The 9721-nt window shown below is 39.1% G+C and overlaps 1 long non-coding RNA gene across 1 annotated transcript; it reads left to right on the forward strand.

Annotated features, from left to right (window-relative positions):
• Positions 1 to 719: 719 nt before the first annotated feature.
• Positions 720 to 9464, forward strand: LOC117419894 (uncharacterized). The gene is made up of 3 exons (XR_004547313.3): positions 720 to 1196; positions 1536 to 1590; positions 7966 to 9464. It is a non-coding gene; the product is annotated as an uncharacterized LOC117419894 (long non-coding RNA).
• Positions 9465 to 9721: the final 257 nt, after the last annotated feature.

Consider the following 9721-nt stretch of genomic DNA (forward strand, 5'->3'; position numbering starts at 1 on the left):
ATTTTGCTTCATAGTGAAATGAAGCCTGCTAAATAATATTATGTTAACATATTGAATTACATATCGCTTTGTTTTTTTTAAATGATGTCTCAATCCTAAAATTCTAGTTGATGCAAAACTTTTGGACATAACTGTACAGTATAATAGTGCTGCAAGATTTATACTGAATGCAAATTACAACCAGCGCCACTGTAAACTCGAAGAAACTGGTTCAACCTGGAGAATAGAATGCTCTCTCATTTTTTGAGTTTAGTTATTAAGGTGTTCACAAGAAACGCTCCAAGTTAACATACATCTCTGATAGAGACACGTAACTCTGCCTTTGCAGTGAGATCAAATGATGTGCTTACTTTTAAAATCTCCAAATTGAGATCTAATATGAGCCAGCGTGCCTTTGTAAATCAGGCATCTCATCTTTGGAATTCATTGCCTTCCAACATTAAAATAGCCTCTTCACAATAACTTTTTAAATCACTCATCAATATATATTTTAAATCTGACCAGAGTTGCAAATCCTGTAAAACTGACTATGACCGCCGTCATACATTTGGTCTCACTCAACCTGGGTCAAAGTGTGTTGACCCACATCATGAGGTGGGTCGCTGGGACCCATCTTAACCTGGGTAGACCCAGGTAGTGCCAGTGTGAAAGGGGCTTAAGGTGATGCATGGTTCATGTATTATTGTATTCATCTATGCATGGGTGGGTACATACTGATACAGATAGCAAATCAAAGCTGGAAAGTACAAGTAAGCTTAGAAAGACAGAACTCTGAAAACTTAGGATTCCAAGCAGGCATCCCTAAAGTACAGTCATCTCCGGCTAAGAGAACACGCCTCGGGAAGCAAGTAAAGTGTTCCCTTTGACCACACAATATGAATCAATAAATAAATAAATAAAAATGAGTTTCTTCTCACTCCAATCAGTTCTGATTATGAACGTGTGCCTGCTGCTGTTAGGGATCTGCTATACTGTACTGTGGAAAAAAAATAAAGATTCACAGTACAGTGTCCGGGCAGCTTTATCACTAAAAGCAGTTAACGGGAGACACTTTATCAGCTAATCGGAGACATGAAAAACACACATACCTGTAAGCCAGTTATCTGGTTTCCAAAGATAGCAGCTTAGGCTCTTCAAGGAAGCTGTTAATGTGATTCAGAGAGAAGAGGCTGCCCGAGTCTGCTTGAAGCCATTATGTAAGTAACAGACAGCATAATGTGTACATTTGTTTTTCTTTTTTTCAAATTAAGTTTCCAGTTTTACCTTAAGAAATTCTAACATGATTTATGAAATGACATAAACATGTTTTATAAGAATTGTTTACTTGGGGGTGACGGTGTAGGTGTATTTAAATACAGGTTCTGTTTAGAGGTTTGTAGGAAGGTATGATTGATGGTGAGATACTAATGCTGGTGGGAGTGCAGAAGTAGTTGAGTTTGGTTTAGCACTGTTGTGGGGGAGGGTTGTAAGCCGTTTAGAAACTGTATTAATACAATGTGCCCCACACAGTTAGCTTTGTTATGTTTCATCCACAGGGCTTTATCAGGACTCGGCCACAAGACACATTTTCCTATTGAAATCCAGATAAAGGTTTGTTCAAATTGCATGACACGCTGACAGTCACTGCAAAGCTTACTGTAATCCTCTATTGAAACCCACTTGCATTACTGATATTGCTCTCCATCTTTAAAAACACACAAAAAGGCAGGAACCAGATCCATCTATAATACAGAATATGAAAAAAAGTGTTTTAATTCCTTTTTCTAAAAGCCCCCGTAAACCAGATTAGTCTTTCTAGCTCTCAGCTGATCTTGAACGTGGGAAAATATCAAACTGAAAAATAATGTATTTGAGGCTTGTGTACAATAGATGGAAGCTCATAGATTTACACACACACACACACACACACACACCTGTTTCCTGAGTAGAACAAGGATGTGCTTGATATAAAAACAAAGGTAGCTGATTGACTTTTAATTATAAGAATATCCCAGGGTCTTCAAAGTGTTATGAGAGATGTTTGTTTTAAACACAATGGGGTGCATTTGCACCCCTTGACGCTGATGAAGGGTTAAAAGTTATTGCTGAATGATATGTAGTACAGGCAGAAATATGTAACAGTGTAAGACAGACAGGGCACCTCCATATACTCTTAGACTGTATGGTGACCTCTCTGTAGATCCTTTTTGTTCATGAGAAGTAATGAGCAATGGATGGGCAATTATCAGCTTATGTACGTCGCACACCATTTACCGTTGTCATTCTGAAAAATGTATTCATTCATAATCTCTTCACATATCTACATGTAATTTTAGCCTACTTAAAAACTGAACAGCAATCATTATCAGTGAACCTTTAACAAATGCTGTGTTCATTTTAGCACATCATATTAGTGTGGGAAAGTATTGAAAGCATTCACGGTCCTGACACCAGGCCCGTGCTCAGATATGTCAGTTCACATTGCACATGCTCAGTTAGCTGTATAAAAATATATCATTCCTGTACAGTAAAACAGGAATATCTTTAAAGTAATTAAACAGGGTAAAGTTAATGAAACAGCACTGGTAATGGTTTTGGATTTTGGAATTTATTACTTAGGCAGGATATACACCTAAACAATATTCACTTAAGTAGGGTAGACTGTATATCTATCCTCAGAAGACTGAACAACACACTTGTCCTTGGAGGCCTTTTCACTTTCCTTCATCTGATAAAGGCTCTGGGTATGTTTCCATGGAAACAGGATGGTTGGCTCTAAGTAGGTTTCCATAGAAACTATGCAACAGTCACAGGAAAATAAAGTCACTTATGGTGGCTTATCAAAATCATTTAGACTGTGTAATTATTTCTGTAAATTATTACATTATTATAAAAACTAAGTTTAAAAGGGTCAACTAGTTTACAAATAAAAAAGATAATTTAGTCCTAAATTTTAAAATCGTTATAATACACAAGAAATCGTTAGGTTACGGATGTAACCCTGGTTCCCTGAAAGAGAAGATGACCACCAACCAATACTTTGGGATATGCCTGGCACAGGTCAGGTATTTACTGAGCATTTTATGTCAAAGCTACCGATAGGCCCTTCCAGCGAGTGACGTCCAGGGTCCCGCCTCCCGAAGGAACAAACAGTCACTCCATGGAGCTCACGTCCTCTTTTGCATCGAACCCGCTGAAGCGACTGATGCGACCTCGCCAGGTTTGGTGGTTGTCTTCTCTTTCAGGGAACCAGGGTTACATCCTTAACCTAACATTCCCTTTTAAGTCGAAGACAACCACCAACCAATACTTTTGAGAAAAGTATATCAAAGCCGTCGCGAGTGAGCATGAGCGGAGACAGCAGACGAGGGACGTCTCACTACCGCAAAACTAGAGATTGTGGTGCAAACGTGCAACCTCAAGGACCCTTGTGCCTAATAAAGGCATAGAGGGATCTACCACATTAAGTCGGTAGAATCTGGTGAAATTATGTGGAGTAGCCCAGCTAGCCGGCGTACATATAGCAGTCAGGGAGGCTCCTCTAAAAAGGGCCCATGACGTAGCCACTCTTCGGGTAGAGTGCGCGGCCACCCACCCAGGTGGGGGTAGGTCACGCTGCACAAATAGCGCAGAACGTCTCATCTCCAAGGGCAGAGGAAGCGTGCTGCATGCCCAGGCACCGGACGCAGAGGAGGTGCTTGTCCTCTGAAGGAAGTTTCGCTCCACAGGACGTGCAAGCGTGGAATTTAGCTATGATTGATGTCTCTATGGCCGCGAGGGCATTGAAAACACCGGAGGGCATTAACCAGTGGAGTACTTGGGTATACAGGCACCGCAGCAGCGAGGGTACCGAAGCTGCCCAAATATTGAAGCACTCAGGCACCAAGGGCGCATAAGCACTGAGGACACTTAGTGCTGGTAGGCTCTAAGGCACGAAGGAGCCAAGTACTGAGGGAGTGAGGGCACCAAGTGCACCAAGGCTCTGAGGCTCCGAAAGGTGCCGAAGCACCGAGGAACCTGGGAATGCAGCACTGGAGCACCAAAATATCGGTGCATTGAGTCCAGGTGGTTATCGACATGCTGTGGCGCCGAAGCACCGAGGCACTGAGGCTCTGAGGCACCGAGGGCGCCAAAGCACCGAGGCACTGAGGCTCTGAGGCACCGAGGGCGCCGAAGTACCGAGGCACCGAGGCACTGAGGCTCTGAGGCACCGAGGGCGCCAAAGCACAGAGGCACTGAGGCTCTGAGGCACCGAGGGCGCCGAAGCACCGAGGCACTGAGGCTCTGAGGCACTGAGGGCGCCAAAACACCGTCGGCAGCTCTGACATAAAATGCTCAGTAAATACCTGACCTGTGGCAGGCATATCCCAAAAATATTGGTTGGTGGTTGTCTTCGAATTGAAAGGGAACTGCATTTCTTTCCCAGTAATGAAGGCTCATTGTTAGTGTGGTGTTGTGGGTGCAAAAATACTCACAGCAAAAATAATACAATGGAAGAAAAGGTTTTCAATATAACCCAACAAACCTTGCTAAATTCGCTACCAGGGATATACAGTAGCTGAGTCAAATTTTCAGTCATATTTTAGAGCCCACAGATAAAAGAAACCTAAATTAGAATTAAAACAATCTTTCAAAGATTTACATAGTTGGGAAACGTCCACATTTGCAACAGCATCTGTTGAATATGACATGTTATTTTAATCATCCCACTGTGAGACTGAATTGCATTTTTTTGACTATAATGTTAGGATTAAGTTAAAGGTTTGCCATTAAATTGTAATTCAGTGTTAGGAGTCAGCTTTTTGGGTATGTGGCTGCTCCTAGAGCATTTGCCTCTGGAATAAACAGCACCGTGAATCATTTATAATTCCAACTATAAGCTTTAAACAGTCTGAAATATTGTATTGTAAATTTTAATAGACTTAAATTTGTTTTTAGTAAGCAAAAGGAAAAATAAAGTAATTTATAGTTAGAGTTGGCTGGTTTTTTACTCTTCTTTGTATCTAATTGATTATTTCTCAGACATAAAAAAATATTAAACATCAAAGTCCTTTCCTTGATTATTCATTGTAGCTATTCTATCTATGTAACTGACTAAACAATTACAATTATAATTAAAAATGAGCTTTCACTAAGGTTGCAAATATTGAAAAACATATATAGGAAATGCATTACTTGGCTAAATAGTACAGTTGGAAATTAATCCCCTTCTAAAAATGCAGCAGTACTTTTTACATACAGTGATGTGCACACCTTTTCCTTTGCAAGACTGCCTAACGTGTCCACTAAATTATGCAGTGTGCATAGCGTACACATTCTGTAAAAAATGTACCTTCATGTAACAAGTCATACCAGCATTGACTTTTGGAATTTTATAAATACTCAGTTGCTGGTAATTAGAGCAGTCATAAAATGAATGAGGATGAAAATGCCTACGTCTAATGTTACAGGCTGTTGTCTGGGTAATTCTCAGTACGGAATAAATCATAGAAATAATTGTGCATATTATATAAAGCTTTGCTTTCAATTAATGTATACTAATTATTTAGTGTGTCTAAATGGTTGGCTTGTTATAAACTCAGCAGGCTGTACAATCCTTAACGTGTTTCATCAGCCAGTGAAGATTTACAGTGTCTAGTTACTCCACTGGATGGTAAGGTAACGAATACAGATGGGTGGGACATTTTTCAGCCCCCAAAACTTTGTTCTTTTTTTTTTTGGCAAAGGTGACTGCCAAGACTAATTCTAAGCTGTGTGTTTGTTTTTCTCATAAGGTTCTCCACAACCTGACGCTCCACTACCTGGACACAAAACAAGACTACCAGACTTCTGTAAAATGCCAAACAGAAATTAAAGCTTGCTCTGGTTTGCCATTAAAACGTTGATAATGCAAACATTAGTTATTTAATGTAAAAGCAATGTAAGCAATTATAATAAAGGAGAAAGTAATCTTAATTATTAAAACAACAAAGAGTGAACAACAGGCAGTGTGATCCAGCACTGGCTCTGAATTCTGCAGAGAACTTTGAGAGATAGTACTCCAACACCTAGATACCTTGGACATTAACAAAGAGAGTAATGCCAAACCAAGAATAGAGTTCTTTCAAATTCCACATTTTAAATCAATTGATCTCCCTTCATCTTTGATAGGTCACTTGTCCCCTGCAGTAGATAAAGTATCCTCCCGCTGGTTACACTGGCATATGCTGCTTAACCAGGAGCTGGGAAGCAGGCAGTGGCTGCAGGGGCTCAAAAAAGCCCTTTCACTACTCAGCAGGTGTTGCTATCTTAGAATAACATTTAAGAGATTGACATTGTGGTTTGCTTAGAATACTAAAGATGTATTCTGTAACAGTGGCATAACTAAAGCATCATGCTGTCCTATTATTATTTGTTTATTTAGCAGACGCCTTTATCCAAGGCGACTTACAGAGACTAGGGTGTGTGAAGTATGCATTAGCTGCAGAGTCACTTACAACTACGTCTCACCCGAAAGACGGACCACAAGGAGGTTAAGTGACTTGCTCAGGGTCATGCAATGAGTCATTGGCTGAGGTGGGATTTGAACCGGGGACCTCCTGGTTACAAGGCCTTTTCTTTAACCACTGGACCACACAGCCTCCTATATGATCATAACAGGGCATGGTCTGCTACTTTACACTTTAAAGAAGAATAATGAGTATACTGAGCCTGTGTGGGCAATAATGGTAAGCAAAGGGTGCATATTTGGAGCCCTATGTATAGTGGCAGAAGTGAAATCCCCAGTCTGACTGGATAGAGGTCAGATTTAAACATTATGGGGGTATGGAATAGGTGCTACCATAAGCGAGGGAAACGTAGCAACTGTGTTTGTACATTACCTGATATAGTATTAGTCCTGGGACTAATAACAGGTTTAACATGAAAAATAACATATAGGAGGCTGTGTGGTCCAGTGGTTAAAGAAAAGGGCTTGTAACCAGGAGGTCCCCGGTTCAAATCCCACCTCAGACACTGACACATTGTGTGACCCTGAGCAAGTCACTTAACCTCCTTGTGCTCCATCTTTCGGGTGAGATGTAGTTGTAAGTGACTCTACAGCTGATGCATAGTTCACACACCCTAGTCTCTGTAAGTCGTCTTGGATAAAGGTGTCTGCTAAATAAACAAATAATAATAAACTCACTGAATGCACATGATGTTGTGTAAAAAAAGTCAATCAGGGCACTGCATTTCCTGAATGAGAGGACTTATAGTTTTGTATATAGTTGCTGTGTCACAGAACCACAGAGGTCTTGCAAATTAAAAACATTCTATAATAGTATCTTACTCAGAAAAAAACTAAAACTTTTGTATTTTTAAATAAACAACATATAATACTCTCCTTCTGTTATACAAACTTTAGTAGGGGGGGAGGGGGGGTTCTCGTAGAAAGTTGCACGAGGTTATGTCACAAATGGGATCTTCACTGTTGAAGTCTCATGAACATAAGGTACAGCTTTCGGACATGTTTCCATAAAAAAAAATAATAATCATTTTTGGTCCGTTTGCGTAGCTTTTTAGCGTGAGAAGGAGATTTACCCACCCTTTTTAGCCGCACCATGTTTTGACCGTGCCCTTCCTATAGTATGAGTAATGTGCTTGGTATGTGTGTGCTACATCATTCTCACGACAATAGAGTTTGGAGTTTCTAAACTGCTTGGAAACCCCATTATTGTTAACCACAAGGTCAAACAATGTACACAGGAAGTCCATTTTATAGAGTCAGAAACCAATGAGTGTTCCTGCTGCTTGAGTCCTGTATACAGACCGGATAGAAAGAGAGTATAAAAACCACCCATTGCATATGAAGCTGGTCAAGGCTGATACAGACTATGTGCCAGGTTTTAGAAAGCACTATTCTGCTGTTCAGTCTGGTTCAATGTCACACAGTACAGTATATTGGATTTCTGACCTATGTCCCATTTCCTAGTATCTTTTCTAATTGTGCATTCGTCCCACTGCCAGGAAACTGAAGTTTAAGATGCAGGGTCTTGTAGCCAGGATGTTGTGTTATAGAAGACTGGCTCTACCTCCTCTACGCTCCCCTGCCTCCCCGCTCCTTCTCCACCCTCGCCCTGCAGTGGTGGAATGACCTTCCTACAGATGTCAGGACTGCCCAGTCCCTGACCACATTCTGGTGCCTCCTCAAGACTCACCTCTTCAGAAAGCACCTGTAGAACTCCTCTGTTTTTCCCCTGGGACACATATCACCCTTCCTTAAATGCGCTTTACTTGCTCTTATCTGCCCCCTATTTTACTGCGTTTAATCCTGTACTTCAGAGTACTATAATCTGCCAAGTGTTTAATCTGTAGTATTTTGTATTTAATTATATCCTGATGTAACTATCACTGACACTGTTATCTGCTGTATTATCGAATTGTATTTTGTCACACTTGTACTTGCTTGAACCAAAGTCATTGTATTCATCATTGTATTTATCTTGCTCTTAATTGCATTATTACTTGCACTGTGATTCTTGAAATGTATTTGTTTACTGGATAAGGGCATCTGCTAAAAAATAAATAATAATAATAATAATAATAATAATAATAATAATAATAATAATAATAATAATAATAATAATAATAATAATAATAATAATGGTGCCTGCAGCTCAGACACTTTGCATTCCCATCTCATCAAATCTTAAAAGCTAAACAAAGTTGGGCCTGCTCAGTACTTGGATGGGAGACTTCATAGAAGTGGATCTCAGTAAAATAATATTGAAAGAATCATTGATTATTGCATTGTGACAGTTTAACTGTACTGTTCTTGTTTCACACTTTAGGTGACAAAGGGTCAACTGTAGATAATGCAAAATACTGTATAAAAATCTATAGTCAAATAAAATAAAAATAAAAATATTATTATTTCCTCATATCATTCCGAAATTAACAATATTCAGTCAATAACTGAAATTAGTAAGTACATTAAGAAAGAAATGCACAAGAAAGTACAATACATTTTCTAACAGATAAGCCACAAATAACTGCAAGAGAGAAGTTTAATAGCAGGTAATGCTAAATGATAAAAATCTAAAGAGCATATCTCAGGAAAGGGGGATTCTAATAAAGCGTATTGTGAATGACTGATTGACCAGAATCTGATTGCTGTTGGGACAAAGTGAAAAGCTTATTGAGAAGATCTCAATCTTTTCTAATTTACAGTTAAGTACTCTTTCACTGAACAATGTAGTCACTTATTATAGGTGTTAGAATCTGGTCAATCTTAAGTTTTATTGGTCAACATTTACCAAATAAGGTGGAAAATGTCCGGAATTATGAAGAAATTGGTTGCTTTCTGACATTTACCCAAGCTTATTGGTAAATGCAGGTATATACTGTATATTATCGAAGAATGTATTTATTCCTGCATGTAAATGGTCAATTAACAAAATAATCATTAATGTCGAACAATATATGTATTTCTGCATACACATTTTCCATTAATAAAAAAAACATTAATGTCAAACAATATTCAACATGATACTGAACAATATTGTGATCCACTTATATAGAAAAACAACGTTCTAGTAAATTTGCGTATAAAACAATTCACAATGGTGTTGAAGGATATTGCACTCCAAATACATAGTAGTTTAATGAAAAATAACATTCTGTTGAATGCAAATTAAATAATTTAGGCCATTTTTTAACAGAAAATCACGCTTTAGTTGTGTACGGAAGTGTCCTAGTGCCAATTAGGACTTTATATCTCCTA

Source organism: Acipenser ruthenus, chromosome 14 (genome assembly GCF_902713425.1).
Source record: "Acipenser ruthenus chromosome 14, fAciRut3.2 maternal haplotype, whole genome shotgun sequence".
Classification (NCBI taxonomy): domain Eukaryota; kingdom Metazoa; phylum Chordata; class Actinopteri; order Acipenseriformes; family Acipenseridae; genus Acipenser; species Acipenser ruthenus.